At 37.6% G+C, this 24,295-nt stretch overlaps 1 long non-coding RNA gene across 1 annotated transcript in view; it reads left to right on the top strand.

Moving 5' to 3' along the window:
* Nucleotides 1-520: 520 nt before the first annotated feature.
* The window catches only part of LOC106559535, a 167,768-nt gene continuing 143,993 nt past the window's right edge, over nucleotides 521-24,295 (top strand). Inside the window, exon 1 of the long non-coding RNA XR_005366612.1 lies at nucleotides 521-842. This is a non-coding gene — a long non-coding RNA (uncharacterized LOC106559535). The remainder of the gene's footprint in view (nucleotides 843-24,295) is intronic.

Raw genomic sequence — 24,295 nt, 5'->3', positions numbered from 1 at the left:
TGGAGCCAAAAGCATGAAGTCTGCAAATGGCTAATAATGAGGGCTAGATAGATATATCCCACTTTCCATGTATGTTCATAGGGCTGGCTGCAAAATGTAATTGAAATAAATGGGGGTTTCTATTTATTTCTTCTCCTTTAGTGCTGAGTGTTTGCTGTTCTCGTTTCTTACCTTAAAGCACCTCAGTTAATTGTAGCAAATCTTGTGTCTGATGGTGTCACCGCTAGAATCCTTGACACAGAAACCCTTGAAGGGCATTTACAGAAGGGGGGGGGGTGCGGTGGGGACAAAGTCATATGCATCCATTCAGCATACGTTTATCTCTTTGCAGTTACAGCTGATGGACCCTAACTGCTGGGCTGGGAAGGAGGGGTGGGGAGATTGTTGTTTTCAACTCCTCATGCTTGTTAAAACCGAGGCTTTCCATTCTTACTGTTAAATGCTCAAATCCAAATAATTTTTAAAGTACCATGACCCTTTAATGAAAACAGCCAATAAGATAGGATCTGAAAAAGACAGATTTTTAGGAACAAGGGATTTTTTTCCCCTTGTGCTTTGTTTTCCCAGTCTTGAATTAATCACAGCTGTCTTTCACCAGCAAAGGTTATTTTTGTCTAGCACGCTTTAAATTAAAAAAAACAACAACAAAGAAAGCGATCTGATGTTCTTCAAGCCTCCATAACCTTCCACAGAAAAGAGGGAAGCGTGAGCTCTGTGCAGCTAAGAATCCAGCTTTTAATTATATCTTTCTTGTGTTTACATGAACTTTAGTTTGCATTTCAGAAGCCTTATGGAAAGATTCCTGCGGCGGACCCCGGAGTAGTGGCGAATTTCTCCATCAAGTGAGTATTGATGAGCTGCAAAGTTCAGTGAACAGGAAAATTCTGCTCCTTTTATTGCCAATGTGACAGGTTACTTTATTACCATGCCTTTCACAGCAATTTAACAGTTACCCTGGTAACGGATTCAGTGAGGTAATGGGATCACAGGCATTAGAGCAGAGGCAGGCTGGCCGCTCGGAGCAGCCATCTGCTGGCTGCTGTTCCTAAGGCTGTCTGCCTGGAGGAGCCCTGACAATCACGGGGTGTGCATGGCAATGAGGCAGGTGAAACCGCAGGCCTGCCCTATTTAGCTGTACTCTGGTGATTTGTCTTTCTAATTCTATTGAAATAATAATCAGGATTTGTTTCTGATTAATTAACTAACCTTTTGGTAAAAAGATTAGATAACGAAATTGCTGCCTATTCAGAGATAATGAGATTTTTATTACTCTGTCAAAAGAAAAAAGTACATTTATGTGTCACCAGCCGCTGTGTCAAGAGGGGAAAAAAAAAAAAAAAAAAAAAAAAAAGAAGAGGAGGAAAGATTTAAGTCTTTGTCAGATGTGTATGTTCCTCAACAGACAGGGGTGTGCTTCATTCTGCAGGAACTCCCCGGTCTTATTTGAAGCCTTTAGGAAGAGCTTTTGAAACAGCAAACAAAGTAATAAACACATTTTAGGCCAATGGGCTTTTGGGGAGGGTGCTAATTTGTTTTAAAATGTCTCCTAATGGAAGAGAAACGCTTGGGAGTCTCGGGGACTTGCCTGTACCGTGTGGGTGTATTTATGTAAGTGTGAGAGTGTGAAGAAAGCAGTAAAATCTCCACGCTAGGCTTTAAAATGACATATGTAGACAGGCTGCTTTGCCTCGGCACCACGGATATGTCTCCGCCTTGCAGTACATTTGTCTTCTGGCAGGAGTTGTACTTGGGCAACGGGAAGGGGAAATCATCCGAGCTTAGCAGGCTGGGAGGTCACCTGTGCCTGTCACAGGTAGGCCGCGTTAGGAAATGAATTATTCCAACGGAGTAAAAAGGGAAGTGGCCCTTCTTCCCGTCTCACTCGGAGACACACAGCCGGTCGATTTAACCTTTTCTCTTAAGAAGTCACAGCTCAATCCTTTGTTAGGGGGCCTTTCATTTTCTCACTCCTCTGCTGCAATACAGGGGGAGGAAAAAAAAAAAAAAAAAACAAAAAACACCAACCCCGGGAAGAGTGCTTCCCTCTGATAAAAGATGCCAAATGAGCCAAAAAAAAGGCTGTGTGCAAGCAGTCAGCGTTGTAGGGAACAAAGCGCGGTGCATTTCCAAATAAAATTCTGCAGAGCGACAGTGTTGTTTTAATTCCTAAAACCTGAGGAGGAAACAGAGTGCGTGTCTCTTCCTGCGCTGCAATAAAACCGAGGAGTGGGAGGGAGGGCCACGTGGTAGGCTGGGACCCAGCTGAGCATTTTGTTAGAGTGAATTTGTGTCACTGCCTTTGCAGACTCAATGAGACACTTATGTTTCTCGTGACATCCTGTGGCCTTGGCTGCCTCAGTTTGTGTGTGTATGAACATGAAAGGATTTCAAGTTCTAAAAATGGAAGTTTCTGTTTTGAATTTCATATGGTTCACAGACAAGTTGAAACAGACACACACACACACACACACACACACACACACACAGGGAAGGGATTCAATCAGATTTGAACATTCCAGAGCTTACTTTCCTGTCCTGGGGTTCCCAGTCTCCACCCCACCCCCTCCTTTATCCTCACTCCCTCCTGCCACTCCAGTTGCCAGCTAACAGGCTCCATTTCTGATAACAGATGCTTGACAAAGAAAGAGAAATAAGACATTAAAAGGAGAAGGCTGATGCCGGTGTGGGGATTTCTGATAGTTCCTTGCCAATAGCTTTTTACAGGAACTTGCTCTTGTTGGCTCTCTACCAAACTGAAAGGAAAGAACAGGCGGGGGCAGGGACTCTTTGTCTTCAAACTCCTAGTGAAATATAGGGTTAATATTAGCAATTATTATTAAAATTAGCCAAATGTTATTAAATGATCTTTGTATAGAAGAATAAGTATAGTTTTCCCTTTGGCAGACAATGACATCTGCAGCTCTACATTTTCATGAAATGACTATACTTAACAAAAACATTACTTCATTTTCATGGTATTTCTTTTGTGCCTAGGAGCAACCCTGTAATTGTTCACTTCAATTACAACATTACTATTTTAAACTGAAACCCATTTTATCTGCATGCCAGCTTTTTATTTGTTTTACCAACTATATCTATTTCCATTACTGCAAGGCTGATGGTTTGTCTCAAGAGGAAATCAAATCCATTAATTCAGAAATTTCAAGCCCGACTAGCTCTGCCATAAGCAGCATTTCTTATGCTAATAGCAAATGTGCTGAGGCTGAAAGAAACTGACATGGCCCTGTTTTTTATCATAACTTAAGCATTTATGTAAGAAGGCAAATCTAATAGTACTAGGAAACTGTAAGTGTTATTATATATAATTCACTTTCCTGAGATCTGGACAGGGCTCTGGTTTGTGTAGCCATGGTTTAAATCAAGCTGCCACGAGACTTTAACTCACCTGACTTTTCCTATTTAGCCAACATATTGCTTCACAACAGATACATCCAGCATGAAACTAGATTTGTGGTTTTGGGTTTCTTTTTTTTTCAACTTTTTTTTTTTCCGGCCTGACTTTTGTCAATGCCGGGGGGAAAAAAAAATTCATTTGTATTCAAGTGATGCCTGAAACATATCCCTGTTATAGCACCAGCTTGAGACAAACCTGGCCCCATTCTGCTTCATTTTTAATGCACACTGTTTGGGTCCTATCACATGATTTGTGTTCAGTTAGATACTTTGACTCAATAAAATCTGACTGTGACCCAGAAAAAGAGAGAGAGAGAGAGAGAGAGAGAGAGAGAAATTGCTCCTGACTCCCACATAAGCTTTTGCAGGCACTGTGACCTGTTTATGTCACCAGTAAAGTGTACGAGATTCCTATCACAGAACCACATCATCTTTTGGGATCTAAAAAAATACAGAGAGCTCTCAAGAACCCTAGCCCTCCTTTGTCACTGCAAAGCCCTCCAGTGCTATAAATCAGTCCTCATTGGGAGCTCTTATATACCAGCCGTCACCGATAAGCTTTGGAGAAGTAGACAAGGCTTTTAGGAACTGCTGAACCATGAAGTTGACCTGCTTAGGGTTTTGTGGTAGGCTATTAAATCCAGGATGGCCGTTTTAAGACGATTCCGTTTTCTTCTTCCCTTGGCCTGGTTAAGGAACTTCACCCCCAGCTCATTATTTGGCTGATTTAAAAAGAGAGAGAGAGAGCGAGAGAGAGAGAGAGAGAGAGAGAGAGAATGGAGCAACCTGCTGTCTGAGAATGCTACCTTCACGCACCAATTTAATGAGAGTGACTGATGCTGACGTAGTTTACGGGCTCAAACATCTTGCCGCCGATTTTGCAGCTCAGAAAAGATTTACTAACTGTACATACTGCTCTGCTTTTGTTGGCATGAGTGCCACGATTCTCTTCTCCCCAAAACGAACTCAAACTCTTTTGTAAACATGCGTTCTTTGCTTAACACATTGTAAATGGATCCCAGTTGTGCTGCGCGAGCGCTCTTCACCGTTATGTAAACAATTATTCACTGAAAGGCTTGCTTTAAATTGTCAATGACTATATTTCAGCTGTGATGTTGCTTTCAGACCTGCCCAGTGGTATAAATCTGGTCATTTGTTTTTTGCACTCTGCCTATTACGAACCAGTTAGAAATGTGCTGATTATTTGCACAAGCCTTTCACACTGTGAACGCAGTTAAATTGCTGTTTTATTTTTCCTGTGTTTGATGAGTGTTAACAAGAGCGCCGTTTGAGGAAACCCAAACCAAATACAGCTCTTTAATTGGGGTTGGGGGTGTTTGGGAAAAGCCACCCTGCGAGTCATTCCACTGTTTAATGTTTGAGAGTTCGCCCACCCCACCGTAGGACTCACGGCAAGATTAATTAAAGGGGATTGACAAAAATGCGCTGCCCTGCTCAAGCCTCGGGGATGGCTGCAAATATGGTGCATCCAGTTACTGGGGAGCAGATTCCTTGGTGAGGGAGCTGATTCCCAACTCCCTTTTTAAAGCTTCTCCCAGTACCAAACATCTCCATGTTTGGAGAAGGCAGTTCTGCATTCTGTATCCCTCCAAGGAAGCACAGTTTACAAAGAAAATGATGTAGCACTCCCACTGGGCACGTGACTTGCCTTCGCAAAGTCTGTCCCGGCTGATGAACATTCCAGATGATGCACAGAACTTTGTCTTCTTCTTCTTCTTTTTTTTTTCTTTCCCTAAACAGTTATTTGTTTTGTTTTGTTTTGTGTTTTAAGTTTTCCCTCCCCTTGCAGTTTAATGGAGCTTCTGTAACACGCTGATCAAGCTTTGGAGCTAGAAATATGATGACCTCAGATGGTCTTGTTGGTGTGAACCAGAATAAGTGTTGTAGCTTTATCTAGCTCTGTTGATAGAACTACAAAACTGCGTTGCCTTAGATAGCATTGACCTTAGATCAAGCCTAGGATAATGGAAAATGCCCCAGGTTCCAGCCCTGGATTTGTCCCTTACTTAGCTCAGTGACTCTGGACACTTCCTTTAACCTCTGTGAGCCTTACCTGTGACATAGCACAGTGAGGCGGCATAACCGACATTGTTCTTCTGAAACTAAAACTCTAGGATGCGTGTGGTACATAATTTAAGCTGCTTTTTTTTGCATTTGTAAATAAAAAAAAGGATATTTAGTAGATACAAGTAGGAAGCTCTTTATTTCCATATTGGATAGGAAGAAGTAAACCTGTGATTTCCTTGTTAACTGCCAATTCGGTAGAGTTAATGTAGATAGGTGCATTTCCTTCAGTGACTGTTCTTTGCAGCCGTAAAGGACTACATTATTATTGAGTAGACCATATAAGTCATATGATTTAGCTCTAAAATATTTGGTAATCGTATTCTTTTGCATTTTTAAAAATTTACTCTCTCCTCCTGTGATCAGGATTCAAACTACCTTTTTTTTCCTAGTATGCTATTTATTCAGTCTTTTGTACATGTTAAAGTCAAGTTAGGTGAAATAATGAAAGTAATGTGCACATCAATATATACTTGTGAAAATAAAGACAGAAGGCTTCCCCCATCTGAAATTTTCTTTTCTCTAGGTATTGGTTCAAGTTATCACTCGTGACAAGTTGGTTTCGTAATTCTTGAGTACAAAAAGCCCATTTAAGGACCATTACTATCAGCTTTATTGCAGTGACAAATACAGGATTGATTCAGTTCTTTTGCTGGGCTAACCACGGTTTTCTAAAAAAGAAACAGACATGCTCCGACAAAATTTCTCTTACCCACTATATGTTCCATGTGTGATTCTAAAGAACATACAGAAATATGTTTGAATTACATATGTTTCAGTTAAAAAAACACTTAGAGGGGCACTTGGGTGGCTCAGTGGTTGAGTGTCTGCCTTTGACTCAGGTCGTGATCCTGGGGTCCCGAGATCAAGTCCCACATCAGGCTCCTCGAGAGGAGCCTGCTTCTCTCTCTGCCATGTCTCTGCTTTGCTCTGTGTGTCTCTCATAAATAAATAAATAAAATCTTTTAAAAAAATAGAAAATAAAGTTTTTGAAGTATACTCCTTAACAGTCCTGAGTCTTAGTAGTTGGTTTGTTTTAAAATTTAGATGTTAGACCAAATTGAAGTATTCGCAATGCCTCTTTTTATCAGCTTCCCCAACTGCCCACACATGCAGTACTTCCTAGGAAATACATGCATTTGACTACTCACTGCTTTCTTATTTTCTTTCCCCATTTCTGCCCCTGTCCAGACAGACAACTGTGCTGTCGTGATTTTACTTTTCAGCTCCTCACTTTATAACATAATATCTAGGAATATTATACCTGAAAGAAGGAACCACTTACTGCAGGCTAGACACGTAGAGGATTAATAAAGTCACTTCTGAGCCCAAGTGTGTGTAGGGCAGCTCACTGTGGCTTTAATCACATACTGGTGAGGGGAAAATGCTTCTGGTGTCTACTGTCTGTGGCTACTTAGACAAAGGCAGATTTGGTCTTTTTTCTATCAATCTTTCGTGTTTATTGTACCTAAATACCTGCAAGAGTTCAAGCAAGTTTTCTCATCATTATGCTGATTGAGTTTTAAAAATTCAAATACTCTAATGCACACCTAGCTATGCCTGAGTTGAGACTCCCTTGCTATTGTCAATTAGCCGCCCTAATCTAGTTGAAAAATATTCTGTACCATTTTTTGAGTAGGTGGAACTCCCTTGACATGGCCTGGATCTCAGAGGATGCCCAGCTGTTGAAAAATGTTTAAGATAAAGGTCACATGGCCTTAATTGATATGTTCCTTTTTCAATTACTTAAACTGTAAATTCCCAGAAAGTAGAGAATTTACCTGCCTCACCTTCCTCATCTGAAATCTAGCCATTTAGCAATGGCTCACCTTTAGTAAGTCTTCAATAAATGTTTATTAATCTAAATAATTACGGCATCCTGAATATTCATTCTTCATTCTGAGGTGGTGGGCACAAGGAGTGTAATCATCAGTGTATACAATTCATACGTATATGAAAATGTTCATTCCTACTCACAGAATATTCTGTTTGTGAATTTGCTTAAGTCTAGATAGAAGTTCAGAGACTAAAAAGTCATTCGGGGCACCTGGGTGGCTCAGTGGTTGAGTGTCTACCTTTGGATCAAGTTATGATCCCGGGATCCTGGGATCAAGTCCCACATTGGGCTCCCCAAAGGGAGCTTGCTTCTCCCTCTGCCTATGTCTCTGCCTCTCTCTGTGTGCCCCTCATGAATAAATAAATAAAATCTTTAAAATAAAATAAAATAAGTAAAATAAAAAGTCACTCATATTGCAAAAATGATTATTTTCCTAAAATACAATTAAATAATACATCAAGTTGAGTTAAAGCAATATGCCAGAGGAGGAGGGAAGATTATAAGGTACAAATAAAGAAATGAATCTTGGCATTCAGAAAAGTTTTGAAACTGTCTTTCTATTATTACATACGTAGAATATGATATTCTCCTTAAGCCTATGAGAACCTGTAGCTGCACCTTCTTCTGCTTTTAGACCTGTTCTTATCATTTGGCAGTTACTCACTTAAATACTTTATTAGCAGGAAGAGAATAATTTTGTAACCATTGCCATATATTATGTTACTCTTCTTAAATAAGCATGCACTCTTTTTTGTAAAAACAGCAAGGATTTTTTGAAAAAGAAAACTGGATGTGCCATACTTTCAAATGCAGTGTGCCACGAAACCCAGACAAAAGGAATCAGAAAAGGCTACCTGCAGATCAATGTTACAACTATGCTGAGTCTTGAAGGATAAGGGGATTTAGCCTGGAGCCGGAAAGCCAGATTCATTTCAGAGGGAAGAGCATACATTGTTCTTTAGCTTTCAGTTTAAATCAGACCACGAAGACATGCCTTTCCTGACTATAAGACTAATGTTATTTATATTTTGTAGAGATTTGATGAATAATTGAGGGAAATTCTCTACCTCCTCCTTCAAAAAATTACTTTTTTAAAATTGAAATTTGGGATTTATAATAAAACAGTTATTAAATGGTTCAGTGTGATCTCATTCATTTTCACTTTTGACAATATTTGAATAATAAACAACAATCTTGTTTATTTGTTCATCTAGTCAATAAAATGGTATTGAATCTACATGAACTTCTCTAAGAACTGTGGGAATTACTAGGGATACAGGAGTGTAAAAGCAATGTGGTCTCATGTTTTCATGATGGTTGTAGATGTTTGAGGCCATCTTCCTATCCATCATCAACAGTTAGTGGGTCTAGAAGAAAATCTCTAAGAAATGGATACTAATGTATTACCTTTGTGTCTGCTATACACCACATTATCACAAAACTTTGTGTCTGAAAACAATCATCATTTACTATCTCACATTTTATTTGGATCAAGAATTTTGGAGCAGCTTTGTGGGGGCTGTTCTGACTCAGGATCTGTCATGAAGTTGCAGTCAGATATTGGCTGGGTGACTATCTTCTGAAGATCAGGCTAGCCTAAAGGCTGCTTCCAAGATCTCTCTGACACATGGCTGATGGTAGGATTCCTCAGCTCATGTCACTGGGCTTCTCCATAAGGAAGCTTGAGTGACCTCAGGATATGGCACTGGTTTCCATCAGAGCAAACGATCCAACAGACCAGACTGAAAGCTGTGACTCCTTTTATATCCTAGCCTCAGTTACCATACATGATCCCATCCACAGTATTCTATTAACAAGCCTTAATTAAATGCGGGAGGAAACCACACACTAGGGAATGAACACCAGGAGGTGAACCCATTGGGCCTACCTTGGAAGCTGGCTACTGCAATTACTGAGTCTGGAAAATTTCCACATCTCTGAATCTAATTTGTGACATAGTTGTTAGTTCACCCAGAAGTTGAAGTTAACAGCTCTTTTAGTTAAAATAAAGAATCTATTAAACTTAAGGTACAAATTTTCAGGCAGTACTGAGCTTTTTGTTTCTTTGTTTTCAATTGAATAATCATTCCTAGTACTTTGAAACTATTATTCTCCATCAGAAGGCCACTGCTTGGAGTGAGTCTTCCCTCTGTTCTCTGTGAAGCATAAGGCCTCAATAAAGTATTAGAGCAGTTATTTGAACCATGGTATGTTCTTCCCGAGTAGTGAAACTTTTGACTCACCAAGGAATCATTTCAGCTCTTCCATCTGTTTGTTGTATATAATGAAATTCTGAGTAAGATTTCAAGGTTTCAAAATTTCCTGTTTTTAAAAAAAAAAAATCAAAGTACTAATCTAATTCAAAATCTCACCAAATGCCAGAATTCTTTACTCAACATCCCTTAGAGATGGTCAGTGGGTAGATGGACTGTGTTACATGTTTCATGACAGGATGCTCACTTCTTCATGGGAAATGGTAAATCTATATCCAGAAGAAAGCCAGCATCAGCCTGTGATATGTCAGCCCATGGGTCTTAACTCTGCCTTCCGGAGCACTGTAAGACAGTCTGGCCGCCTCTACTGTGTGACAGCCTTTCATATAGTTAGCTGTTATTTCTTGTCCTTATAAACAAGTAATAAACTGACTTTAAATTGATATTCTAACTATAAGTCATTATTATTTAATTCCCCTGAGGCCACATTCTATTTATCTAGTTTCAAGACATTAGCATTTTTTTTAGCATTTTCCTTAAAGATACTGTTTTTTTTCTTTTTCTTTTTCTTTTTCTTTTTCTTTTTTTTTTTTTTTTTTTTTAAAGAGAGAGAGGCAGATACACAGGCAGAGGGAGAAGTAGGCTCCATACGGGAGCCCGACGTGGAACTCGATCCCGGGTCTCCAGGATCATGCCCTGGACTGAAGGCAGTGCTAAGCCGCGGAGCCCCCCGGGCTGCCCCAAAGATATTGTTTAAATCAAAATTTGTCTTTCTCTTCCTTAGTCCAACTTAGTGAGATTCCACTAAATGCAAAAGCAAATACTTGTTAGATTTCTGAGAGATTGTGAATTTAATTTACTGGCCCTCTAGAAATCTGAAGCTTAACTGAAGCAAATTCCTTTCCTGCCTTCACAACTATTTTGCCCTGGAAGGACTTAAAAATCAGATTGCAAATCCTAAATGCTGCTGTCTTCTATCTGGTTGACAGGTATTCCTTGGGTTTGCTTTGGAGTCAGGGATGAGATTACTTAATCCCAGGAGTCCTATTTTTCCTTTTGCCTAAAGCCTTCCTGGTGTTAATTAGGTGTAAGGAGAGGTGAGGAATTAACCCTTTCAGGAATAGCATCAACCTTTCTTTGATTACATACTCTGAAGCAATAATGAGGTATAATAATGCTCATCATTTTGGAGGTTACCATATTTTAAAGGAATCCCTAGTGTTACCTGCGAAAGTTTGTATATCTATTTCTCAGCCGGAGATATACCAGGGAAGGACTGAAATTTCTTGACAGTTTGCCCAGTACCACTGTTCTTGGAGGCTAACTCCTTTTGAAAGAATCCCTTGTTGGTGGGGGCTGGTTTGTTGTCTTTTCTGACCTTCCTTATGTTGCAAATGCCTGTCTTCTGATAGCAATATTTCCATCTGGCTCTGTGCTCCTTTGAACTGAGGCCACATGGAAAGAGTTTTCTTTTTCTCTGTATTCCTCAACAGTCAAGAAGGTTAAGTCAGGCTTTCTGGAGAGTTTTATCAATGCCAGTAGCTTTCCTGTAGTTGCACACCATGACAGCGATTGCTATATTTTTTAAAGTGTACTATTGTATCAAAGCCTTCAGAATCGTGTTGAAAAAGTAGCGTCTTTATATAATACAAATAGTGTTTTGGAACTACTAAAACCTGTGTTTTATGCAGGACCAAGAACAAGGCAAACGTGCATCTCTGTGTATTTATTCCGTTAACTTCCTTCTAGTGTTATCCAGGATCAGACTTTGAAGTAAGAGAAAAAGAGATGGCCTTGCCAAATAGCCAAGTGAAATCAATTCTTGCCTCAAATGTTCTGGGTTTAAGAAGTAATTAAAAAGTCTTCCTAAAACAGGTTAGAGAGCCATACTGTTTTGGTAGGTGGAAAGTTAGGCTGTGAGAATTTTGACAGCTAATTTAAAATTTTGGAGATTAGTCATGTTAGGGAGATGAAAACTAAAATCTGACCCTCATTGCTATTTTTATTTGCCTCTTTCTTGTTTAAGTCATTCATAGAGAAGGTATAGTTCATCGTTGTAAAAAAGTCATTGAGTAACAGAAATCATTTGTTTCCAGGAAAATTAGAGACATTTCTCTGGATGTCTTTAGTTTGCAGCTAAACTTTGAGCAGTTTGGAAACTATTTCCCTGTTGGGAGAAATGGACTTCAAGAGAGTAAAGTGGGCTTTTTTACTTTACTTCAGATTGTATCAGAAGAAAGGTATCTAAGGAAATTGTAGGAATAAAATAATACCACGATTCCTCCTCCTATAAAAATTCACTAAGCTCGAAAACTAGTTTTAAAGATAATATTATCCTACTCAAATGGTATAATACATCATGGCCTGAAGACATTATGATCTTCATGAACCCATACATAGCTATCAAAGAGGAAAAAGACAATCCTAAATGCTCTAAATAGATAATGGTTAGATTATAATTAAGAAAACAGGGCAGCCCGGGAGGCTCAGGGGTTTAGCGCAGCCTTCAGCCCAAGGTGTGATCCTGGAGACCTGGGATCGAGTCCCGCATCGGGCTCCCTGCATGGAGCCTGCTTCTCCCTCTACCTGTCTCTCTCTCTCTTTCTCTCTCTCTTTCTCTCTGTCTCATAAATAAATAAAATCTTAAAAAAAAAAACCACTTAAAATATTTAAAGCACTATATAACACTCAAAATGGCTCCAGGTTATATTATCGAAGTGTTAGAGGAATATCCTGAAGATACTAAAATTATGTGTTATCTCTACGGATGACGAAAGTAAAATAGAACCTTAATGATGGTGATGGATCTAGATTACAGGGCAGTTAATGAGTCAGTCATCTTGTGTACCTGCCATTTTTCCTTTCTAAATCTCAATCTCCCAGGATTCTGTAGCACACTATTATGAAGAGGAATAAAGCTCTCTGGCTGCAATCTTTGTAGTTATATTTCCATTTATTATATATACTGTAATCGATCATAGTGAGGCTGGTACGTGAGTAGTATAAATTTATATCAACCAAATCAGGGCTGTTTGGGGAATGAAAGGGGATGGTACTAGTAATTATGCTGAAACATTATATGATCACTCTAGAAAGGAGTACAGGTAAAAAACTACTGACCAAAAACACGTTTGTGTATATATATCTGTATCTCTATATATACATATATATATTTTTCAGTTCTATGTGTTTTGTTTTGCCACAAAGGTGAAAGTCCTTTTCTTAGGTGTGTAAGGGTTTTTTGTTTCCTTGCTTAGTTTGTGGGTTTTTTTTTTTTTTTTTTTTTTTGCTAGGGTAAGAGGTACCTGAGGAAAACAATTCTCCCCTTAAGCAGGATGGGACATTTGTTCCCTCTTCTTAAGATATCTGAGAGTATTATTTAGGTTAGTCAGACATATTTAGGCCAATGATGCAAAATAATAATTTTAAGGAAAATATTTTTGTCTTCAGAGATTTTCCAGAATATGTATGCATGCATGCGTATATACATAAACACACACACATATATGTGTGTGTGTATTTGTGTGTGTGTGCATTTGCACATTTATTTTCTCATGCCCTGAGAAGATACATGGGAATAGTGGAAATGAATGTTGAGTGCTGTATTTTAATTTTTAGTCTTTTATCTGCAAGGTAGCTAACATACACTGTTATATTAGTTTCAGATATACAATATAGTGATTCAGCTATTCTGTACATTACTCAGCATTCATCAAGTTAAGTGTACTTAGTCCCCTTCACCTATTTCAGCCATCCCTCCACCCCCCTTGCCAGGAACCATCTGTTTGTTCTCTGTAATTAAGTCCATTTTTTGCTTTGTCTTTTTCCCCCCTTTGTTCATTTCTTTTTTTTTCTTAAATTCCACATATGAATTAAATCATATAGTCTTTGTCTTTCTCTCACTGGCTTATTTCATTTAGCACTGTACTCTCTAGGTCTATCCATGATGTTGCAAATGGCAAGCTTTCATTCTTTTTTATGGCTGAATAATATTCCACTGTGTGTATATATATATATATATATATTTTTTTTTTTTACCACTTTTTTTTTTCCATTTGTCTATTGTTGGACACTTGGTCTGTTTCTATAATTTAGCTATAATAAATAATGCTGCAATAAACATAAGAGTGCATGTATCCCTTTGAATAGTGTTTTTGTATTCTTTCAGTCAATGCATCAGCAGTGTGTTGCTTCATCATAGGGTAGCTCTGTTTTTAATTTGAGAAACCCACATACTATCTTCCTACAGTGGCTACACCAGTTTGTATTACCACCAAGAGCCTGAGGGTTCCATTTCTTCCACATTCTCACCAACATTTATTGTTTCTTAAGTTTTTGATTTTAGCCCTTCTGGCAGGTGTGGGTTATATCTTTTTATGCCTTTGATTTGCATTTCCCCAATAAATAATGTTAAGCATCTTTTCACTTGTTTTTTGGCCATCTGTATGTCTTCTTTGGAAAAATGTCTATTCATGTCTCCTGCCTATTTTTAAATTGGATTATTTGGGAATTTTTTTGGGGGTAGAGTGATATAAGTTGTTTGTTTTTGATATTAAACCTATATTGGATATATTATTTGCAAATATCTTCTCCCATTCAGTAGGTTGTCTTTTAGTTTTGATTGTTTCTTTCATTGTACAGAAGCTTTTTTATTTTGATATGGTCCTAATAATTTATTTTTGCTTTTATTTCCCTTTGCCTTAGAGAGATCTAGAAAGATGATGTTGCTATCAGAGAAATTACTGTCTGTGCTTTCTTCTAGGATTTTTATGGTTTCAGGTCTCATATTTGTATCATTAATCCATTTTGAGTTTATTTTTGTGTGTGATTTAAGTTAAGCGGTCCAGTTTCATTCTTTCGCAGGTAGCTGTCTAGTTTTCCCAACACCATTTGTTGAAGAGACTGTTTCCCTTTGCATATTCTTGCCTGCTTTGTTGATCATTAATTGACCATGTAATTAGGGGTTTATTTCTGAGTTTTCTTTTCTCTTCCATTCATCACTGTATCAGTTTTTGTGCCAGTACTGTACTGTTTTGATTATTATAGCTCTGCAATATAACTTGGAGTCTGGGATTGTATATCTCCACTTTTGCTTTTTATTTTTTGAAGATTGTGTTTGCTATCCTGGGTCTTCTGTGGTTCCACACAAATTTTAGGATTATTTTCTCTAGTTCTGTGGAAAACACTCTTAGCATTTTGTTAAGGGGTTGCATTAAATTTGTTTATTGCTTTGGGTAGTATAGGCATTTTAACAATATTTGTTTTTCCAGTCCATGAACATGGAATCTCTTTCCATTTGTGTTGTCTTTCATTTCTTTCACAGGTGTTTTATAGTTTTCAGAGTACAGGTCTTGTACCTCTTTGGTTAATTTTATTACTAGGTATTTTATTATATTTGGTGAAATTATACCTGGGATTGTCTTCTTGATTTCTCTTTCTGATGATTCAATATTAGTGTATAGAAATACAATGGATTTCTGTACATTGATTTTATATCCTCTGACCTTACTGAATTCATTGATTAGTCCTAGTAGTTTTTTGATGCAGTCTTTTAGGTTTTCTGTATATACTATCATGCCATCTGCAAATAATGAAAGTTTTACTTCCTTCTTACCACTTTGGATGCCTTTTATTTTTCCTGTCTGATTGCTGAGACTAGGACTTCCAGTACTATGTTGAATAAAAGCGGTGAGAATGGGCATCCTTGTCTTGTTCCTGACCTTAGGGTAAAATCTCTCATTTTTTTCACCATTGTACATGATATTAACTGTGGGTTTTCATATAAGGCTTTTATTATGTTGAAGTGTCTGTTTAGGATTTTTATCACAAACAGATGTAGTTTGTCACATGCTTTTTCTGCATCTATTAAATTAATCATATGGTTTTTGTCTTTTCTCTTGTTGATGATCTATTGTGTTGATTGATTTGCAAATATTGAACCCCTCTCTCATCCCAGGAATAAATCCCACTTGATCATGGTGATTGATTTTTTAATGTATTGTTCAATTCAGTTTACTAACACTTTGTTGATGATTTTTACATCTATGTTCATCATAAATATGAGCCTATAGCTCTCCTTGTTTGTAGTGTCTATCTGGTTTTGGTATCAGAGTAATATTAGCCTCAGAGAATAAATTTGGAAGTTTTCCTCTCTCTTCTATTTTTTAGAATCATTTGAGAAGAATAGGTATTAATGCTCCTTTAAGTGATTGGTGGAATTCACCTGTGAAGGTGTCTGGTCCTGGACTTTCATTTGTTAGGAGTTTTTTGATTACTGATTCAGTTTCATTGCTGGTAATCAGGCCATTCAAATTTTCTATTTCTTCCTATGTCAGTTTTGGGAGGTTATATGTTTCTAGAATTTTATCCACTTCTTCTAGGTTATCCTATTGGTTGGCATATAATTTTTCATAGGATTCGCTTACTATATTTCTCTGGTGTCTGTTGTTATTTCTCCTCTTTCATTTGTGATTTTGAGTACTCCATCTATTTTGGGTTTTGTTTGTTTGTTTTAGATAAGTCTGATCAGGTGTTTGTCATGTTGTTGATTTTTCAAAAAACCAGCTCTAAGTTTCATTGATCTTTCTCTCTCTCTCCCTTTTTTTTTTAATTTTTATTTTTTAGTTTCTATATCATTTATTTCTCCTCTAATGCTTATTGTTTTCTTCCTTCTACTGGTTTTGGCTTTTATTTGTTATTTTTCTAGCTCCCTTAGGTGTTACCTTAGATTGATTATTTGATATTTTTCTTGCTTCTTGTGGTGGGCCTGTATTGCTATAAATTTCCCTCTTAAAACAGCTTCTGCTGCATCCTCAAGGTTTTGAACCATCGTCTTTTCATTTTCATTTGTTTTCGTGTACTTTTTGATTTCTCCTTTGATTACTTGGTTGATTCATTCTTTTTTTTAGTAACATGTTATTTAACCTCATGTATTGGCGGTCTTTCCAGATTTTTTTCATGTGATTGACTTCTGGTTTCATAGTGTTGTGATCAGAAAAGATGCATGGTATGACTTATATCTTTTTTAATTTGTTGAGACTTGTTTTCTGTCTTAATGTGTGATCTATTCTGAAGAATGTTTCGTGTACTTGAACAGAAAGTGTATGGTGAGTTTTAGGATGGAATGTTTAGAATATATCTGTCATACCCATTTGGTCCAGTGCATCACTCAAGGCAACTGTTTCCTTGTTGATTTTGTGTTTGGATGATCTGTCAATCAGTGTAAGTGCAGTATTAATGTCTCCTACTATTATTGTATTACTATCGATTAGTTCCTTTATGTTTGTTATTAACTGTTTTATGTATTTGGGTGCTCCTATGTTGTGTGCATAAATGTTTAAAATTCTTATATCTCCTTGTTGGATTGCCCCATTTATTGTTATATGCTGTCCTACTTTGTCTTTTGTTACAGTCTTTGTTTAAAATCTATTTTGTCCAATATAAGTGTTACTACTCTGGCTTTCTTTTTACATCTATTTACATGATAAATGCTTCTCCATTCCTTTTCAATCTGCATGTGGCTTTCTGCCTGAAATGAGTCTCTTGCAGGCAGCATACAGATGGGTCTTGTTTTTTTTATACATTCCATCACCCTATGTCTTTTAATTAGAGAGTTAGTACATTTACATGTGAAGTAATTATTGATAGGTATGTATTCATTGTGATTCTGTTACTTGTTTTGTGTTTTTTTCTAGTTCTTCTCTGGTCCTTTCTTCTCTTATTTTCTCACAGTTTGTTGGCTTTCTTTAGTGTTATACTTGGATTCCTTTCTTTTTATTTTTTGCATATCTATTTCTGGGCTTTGGTTTATACTTACCATTAAGTATATATAGAACATCTTCTGCATATAGCATCTATATTAAGTTGATGGTCACTTAAGTTTGAACTACCTTTTAGATAATATAGTGTCATACTTTATATCCTTTCATTTTGTTAGTCCCCTGACTGATCTTTGTGGATACACTTATTTTTACTGCTTTTGTGCTTCCTACTTTTCTTACTCTTACTTTTAGTTTTTCCTTTCCACTCAGAGATCCCTCTAACAATTCTTGTAGCACTTCATGAACTCCTTTAGCTTTTGTTTGTCTGAGAAACTCTTTATCTCTCCTTCTATTCTGAATGATAACCTTGCTGGATAGAGTATTCTTGGCTGCAGGTGTTTTCCTTTAGCACTTGAATATTATCATGCCACTCCTTCCTGGCCTGCCAAGTTTCTGTTGAGAAGTCTACTGATAGGCTTATGGAGGTTTCCCTTATATGTAACTATCTTTTTTTCCCCTTGATCCTTTTAAATTTCTCCCTTTATTGTTACTTTTTGCAATTTTAATTACTATGTGTTTTGGTGTAGACCTCCTTGGGTTGATTTTGTTGGGGACACTCTGACTCCTGGATGTAGATATCCATTTCCTTCCCCAGATTAGGGAAGTTTTCAGGTATTATTTCTTCAAATAAATTTTCTACTCCTTTCTGCCTCTCTTCTTCTTTTGGGATCCCTATAATATGAATATTATTATGCATGATGGAGTTAGCAGACCAGTCTGGGGCCACATTGGACTGGAGTTTAGTCAAACTAGGCATTTTCCAGAAATGAAGTAGCAAACTTCAGCATACTTTTCTTGTATTGTCCCCTGAGAAGCTTTCGTTGGTGGGTGGGCCTGCTGTCAGACTCATTGTCTGCCCCCAGTCCACTGCTGGGGGTGCAGTCTGACTGGTGTGGGTAGCTGTATTTTCCTCTCCCCTGGAGTAGTGCTGGTTCCTGCTTTGACTGCTTGCACACTGCCAGGCTTGTGGCCATGATTTGAACGGGATCCAGCCAATAGAATATTGGAGGGAGCAGGACATGCAGGGCTTGTGAAATTTGCATGCTAGGAAGAGGGAACATGTAGCCACTGCTAAGACCTGACTCTCAAGAGGTGGGACACACATTTTTTAACAAGGTGTACCCTGGTCTTCTGTGGGAGGAGGCCTGGCACACTACCACTGTTGTTGCTCCTAGAACTGAGGCCCCTCAAAATGTATGGGTCATGATGTTGGCAAGGTTTTTGCTGGTCTTCTGAAGAAGAGGATCCAGACTGAGGCAAGCTGACTAGAAAGGGCAGATCTGCTCAGTCATCAGGTGGGCGGGTCAAGCAGGTTAGGTAGTGAGTATTGGCTCTGCTCAGTATTTCCCGCAGGTGGCCAAGTGTTAATGCTAGGAGGTGAGGGGAAGAAGGGTACCTGCCAGCTCCTTTATTCTTGGCAGACTCCCCCAACGATCTCTGTCTCTGTAGTGACTGCTCTAAGATTAATAAATAACTCTCCCTTTCTATATGTCCCAGGCATTTTTCAAAATGCTGCTTCTATGCTATATCTGCATGGGCTGTTTGTCCTGCTTTATAGGCAAGAACTATTTCTTATTGCTCTCTGGTCTTTCCCAGAATAGAGCCTGATGGTTTTTTAAATTTCAGGTTTTAAGTCCTGCTGGTTGTAAGAACTCACAAAATTTGTCCCTTTTGTTTTTTAAAAGTAAATGTTATGGGAATTCATCTTCCCTGTGCAGACTTGCAGGTGTGACAGTGTTTCTTGCTCCTCTAGAGCCTCACAGCTTCCTCTCTCCAGTGGCCAAACCCATGGAGTTTAGCTCTCCACTACATCTCCACCCTTCCTACCCTCTTTGATGTGACCTCTTCTCTACCTTTTGTTGTGAAGTTTGTTCTGCTCACCTTCAGGCTGTTAATAGCCCACATTGTTATCTGGATTATTTACAGTAATATGAGTATTATCTAGTTGTACCTGTGAAACAAGGTGAGTTTAGAGTCCTCCTACTCCAGCATCTTCCCAGCCTCTGTTTGGGTACTTTCTTAAATAATCAAATGTTATCTAAGTATCTTTACATGCTCATTAAAATTTAATTTTGGAATACTGACCTTTTTACAGTCTCACACTAAATAATCCAGCACTTACATTACCAGATTTTTAAATTTCTTAATAGTAATTACCCAACCTGAAAATATTTGTCTTTTAATAAGGTATTTTAATGTACAATATTATAATTGTTGTCACTAAAATATGTGTATTTATTTGCACCATCCTCTGTTATATTTTTTTTTCTGTTCTGTTTTCTGTTTCTTATTATTTATCTTGTTTATTATTCCTTTCTTGATTATTGTTTGCTTGGCCACATTTTATTTGATCCTAATATTTTTCCAATAGTTAGGTAATTCTAGCTTTAGTTATATTTTACTAGTAATTATTATATACTAGTAACAAAAAGATTTTGGATAAATTTTCCTAACATCAGAATTAATTAGTTAATTCTATTAGTCAGCTTTGCTTTGATGACAACCTTCAAACTTCAGTGGGTTACCATAGAAAGCTCATTTCTCTCTTATGTTTTGTGTCTTCCATGAATATTTGCAGGTTGTCCTTTAGCTTTATGAAATATATTTTCTTCATTCCAGATCTAGGCTAAGGAGCAATCCCTTTTTAGTATATACAGAAAAATAAAATAAAATCAAAAGAACTAAGGCACACAAGACTCTCAAAACTTCTGGTTGGATATGGTATATTTTGTGTCTTCTCATCTTTCATTGGCCAAAACATGTCACATCTCCTGATATGAAGGGGATTGAGATGTATGCTCTTTGTATAAGATGGTACAAGTCACATGGCAATAGAAAAGGTAGAGATTAACTGGAAAGGATGGCAAAGTTTACTATAGTGACTCTAGCCTGTTGCTCTAAGACAACATCAACATGTACTTCTAGGAAAACCTATCAATATTTCCCTTCTAGGGAAACCTATCATTTCAGCACTTCTATATTATATCTGTATTGTGTGAGTATTTCTTTGGCTTTGCAGGTTTAAGTAAAAAAAAAAAAAAAAAAAAAAAAAATTCCCTCTATCAGCTTTAGAGATTTCACAAGATTTCCCAATATTTTTGACCACTTGATGGAACTTAGTATCTTTCTGTTTTGCTATAGATTTAGTATTATTTTTTTGTTTTGGGTTCCCCCGCCCCCGTTCCCCAAGTAAGATTTTAGAAGAGAGGAAATGTAAGCTTATGTGTATACATGTACTCAGATATCTTGAAACAGGAGTTGGCAACAGACATATAAACAAGAGAAAAGTAATGGTAAAATAAATTATTTAAATTTAAGGCATGTGGTGGTGGAGGGAAAGATACGAAAGAGAGTTAAGATACCCAAGTAAGAGACATAATTACTTTTTAAATGGTCACTGTTTTTCCTTCAAAAATACTAGAAGAATTTGAGGTGAGCATATTTTATAATTTGGAAATAAAAAGTTTTCATAATAGGAAAACAGAGGTCTTTTCAATCAAACCATAAATAAATAATCTAGAAAAGTAGAGAAGTAAATTCATTTCCATTTCCTATGAGGACTCTAAAGTATTATATAGATTGATTCCTTAGAAGAGAAACTAACTGAGCAAATAAACTTTTAAAGCATTGCATTATTTAAAAAAATATTAAATTTAGGTGAAAACATAGTCAAAGCCATCCCCTGTCATGCTGTGCTAGAGATCTAGCCAAACTTGCTGGTCTATTTGGCTCTAGCAAAGCCTTCCCCACTGTTCCATTGGCACTTCAAGGCAGAACTCTAAATGACTAAATTGTGTCTCAAACACTGAGATGTTAAAATAGAAACATATCTACCATTTATTAATTGTTTGATATGAGCCAGAGAGTAAAATACTATCTCACTGCACTCTTACAAGGTAAGAACAAGTAGGAATTAAAACTCCTTATTTTATAAATAAGAGCACACCTTAGAGAAGTCAAATCACTTGATCAAGATGACAACATATAACATTTGCTGAGCTGAGGTCATGCTCACACCTGTGATCTCAAGCTTCTACTCCCAACTACCATATTCTAGTTGAGCACAGAAGAGATAGGTTTTGTTTATATGGGTGATCAAGTTAATAGTCCAGTAAACACAGAGTAGTAAATATAGGATCCTAATTGTATCCTTCTTCAATCATTTCATTAAAACCTGTTCATTGTGCATGTGTAACTTTTTGTACTTCATTTACTCATATATAAAATGAAGTGATGTCTAGGATTTGTAATTCTCTGTTTCTGTGATTACTGTCAACAAGGCATTTGCTGTCAGTAAAACGTATTTAGCGACCCTGGTGTGTGAGAGGGTAAACTAAAAGAATATAATTCAAACAGGCAGAATCTAAGGAAACAGAGGTCATATCCTTAATTTCATGCAGGTTTTAAATTTCCCACTGTCTCCGTTTTCATTCTGAATCACTTTTTTAATGTACTAACCTTGCCTATTTTTCATCTTAGTGATAGAACCAATACAATATCATTTGGCCTTTCTTTTGCTACCCAGCTTTTTATCACGTTTAAAACATGATGAAGTTCTAGATGAGCAAAAACACCTTGCTGTCCCATGGCAGAAGATTCCATACATCTCCCAGGGCGGGGGTGGGGAGTCTGGGGGATGGATGGGCATGACTTCCTCTCCCATCCTGCAGGAATCACAGAGATGGCTTACTGAGTTTTCCTACCAGCCAAGAAAGTTTGTTGAGCTTTACTTCCTGGAGTTTGTTTTTATTAAAAGCACATGCTGTCAGGGAACTTCAAATTAAAAAAGAGAGAGAGAGAGAGAGAGAGAGAGAGATTCCATTTCACAGCCATCAGTCTCAAATTTTAAAAGTACTGGAGAGGATTTCAGGCAACAGAGGCTGTCATAAATTGCTTGGTGGAGGGGAAGGTAAACTTGTACAACCACTTTAGAAAGCAATTTATCAAAATATCAGAAAATTGAAGACATGCATGTCCTAGGACCTAGCAATTTCACTATCATCTGTATGCACCCTGATACATTCTAAAAGAGTTCACTGTACCATCACTAATAAAATGGAAAAACCAAATAATGTAAATGTTCATCAGCAGAAGAGCAGATACACGAACTGTGATGGGGCAAATAGTGGAATACTATTCATCAATCAAAATGAATGAACCAGAGCCGCATGTAACAACATGAATAAATCTGAAAGTGTAGTAATAAGGGCAGCAAAAACAAGTTGCAGGAGATTCCTGAGTGGCTCATTCAGTTAAGCATCTGACTTTGATTCAGGTCATGATCTTGGGGTCCTGGGATGAGCCCCACATCAGACTCCTTGCTCAGCAGGAAGTCTGCCTTCCCCTCTCCCTCTGCCCTTCCTCCCTGCTCATGCCCTCTCTCTCTCTCTCTCTCAAAGAAATAAATAAAATATTAAAAAAAATTTTGCAGAATGCTACATACACTATGAAACCATTTAACTGGTTTAAAAACGTGAAAAAACAAAATATTTTGTTTATGGATATATAATTCAAAATTTACAAGTGGCATTCATGGGACAGAGAGTTTCAATTTGATCTGTTGCTCCTAATTCTCAAATGGGTAATGTATATACATGGTTACTTGTTATTATGTTTATCCTTTTTGTGTGTGACTTAAATAATTTATGAGAGTAATATATTTTATTTTCTAAGTATAAAATTCTAGTATGAGATTCAGTATGTTATTTCAGATTACACATATTTTTCTCCCTAGAGGTTGATATGTCCCCAGTGAGAATGAGAATCATCGTTCTGACAATCCACACTGACATTAATTTGATCATCCAGCATGATTTAAAGTATGAGCTTAAATCCAACCATGACCTATAATCAAGCACTATTTTATGGTATTGACCACCATTTCCACCCACCCCCTGCCCCAAACTTTAGGGGAGCCCAAACTTTCTGGGAAATCATGGAAGCCAGGAGAGCGATCTAACTAGCTGGTTGCTGGATTGGTCCAACATCAAATTTAGCCTGGGCTTAAGGCTGCTGCTGATAGAAGCAGCACTGACTTACTCCAAATCAGAGACAAAGCTTTGGTCGGCAGCCCCTGGAACTCTCAAGTACACAGGCTTGTGATAACCCTTAAATATATAATTCAGAGTCTTTCCCTTCCTGATATCATTCTTTGCTGCCACCCAAAGTGAAGCTAGGAAAGCAGTGTGTGGCCCGGCCTTTGGTGACTTTCTGCTTAATTTGTTTGTGAGTTTCCTCAGTAAAAGGTCATTAAAATAAGGTTTGGTTTCCAGTGCCAAGATAACAAGAACCATTTTATACATGGCTTGGCCTCCCCAGAGACCTTGAACTCCATTTCCTCAGATTACTAATATATCCTTGGCTCCCTCACTCTTGGGGTTGAATAATGTCCATCATCCCACATGTTCTACGAGTATTCTCAGTTCAAGAATTTCCAGGATTGTTTTTTTTTTTTTTTAACCCTATACTTATTTACTTAACTCTACCAGTCAACCTTTCCTAGCCAACCTTAATATGTTTCCCCACCCTACTCACCTCAACTACACATTTCATTACCCACCCTAATTTTCTGTCTTCACAGAAACCGCCTATCAGCTTACCTCATGCACCTCTTTTACTCAGGTACTCTTGCGCAAGCATTCTTAGGCAAGATCTTCAGCCTACTAACTACATCATCACTTTTTCTCTGCTGATAACCTTTTGTTCTCCCTTGTCTTCCCTGGATGGGATTCCAGATGCCTTCATTGAAATACTTCTTTCGCAAATACCCTCAGTTCCCTGGCCTCTCTATTGCACCCACTTAGCAAACACTGACTCTGGTTAAACCCAGACATCTGTTTTCTCTCTGGCTGAACCCAAGCAACTACATATGGCTAGAGAGAAACTGTACAATTTGACTCAAGTCACCTTATTTATTTTTTTTAATT

Source organism: Canis lupus, chromosome 11, assembly GCF_011100685.1.
Source record: "Canis lupus familiaris isolate Mischka breed German Shepherd chromosome 11, alternate assembly UU_Cfam_GSD_1.0, whole genome shotgun sequence".
Lineage (NCBI taxonomy): Eukaryota > Metazoa > Chordata > Mammalia > Carnivora > Canidae > Canis > Canis lupus.
The sequence above is the reverse complement of the archived record's forward strand: the minus strand, read 5'-3'. Positions and strand labels throughout refer to the sequence as shown.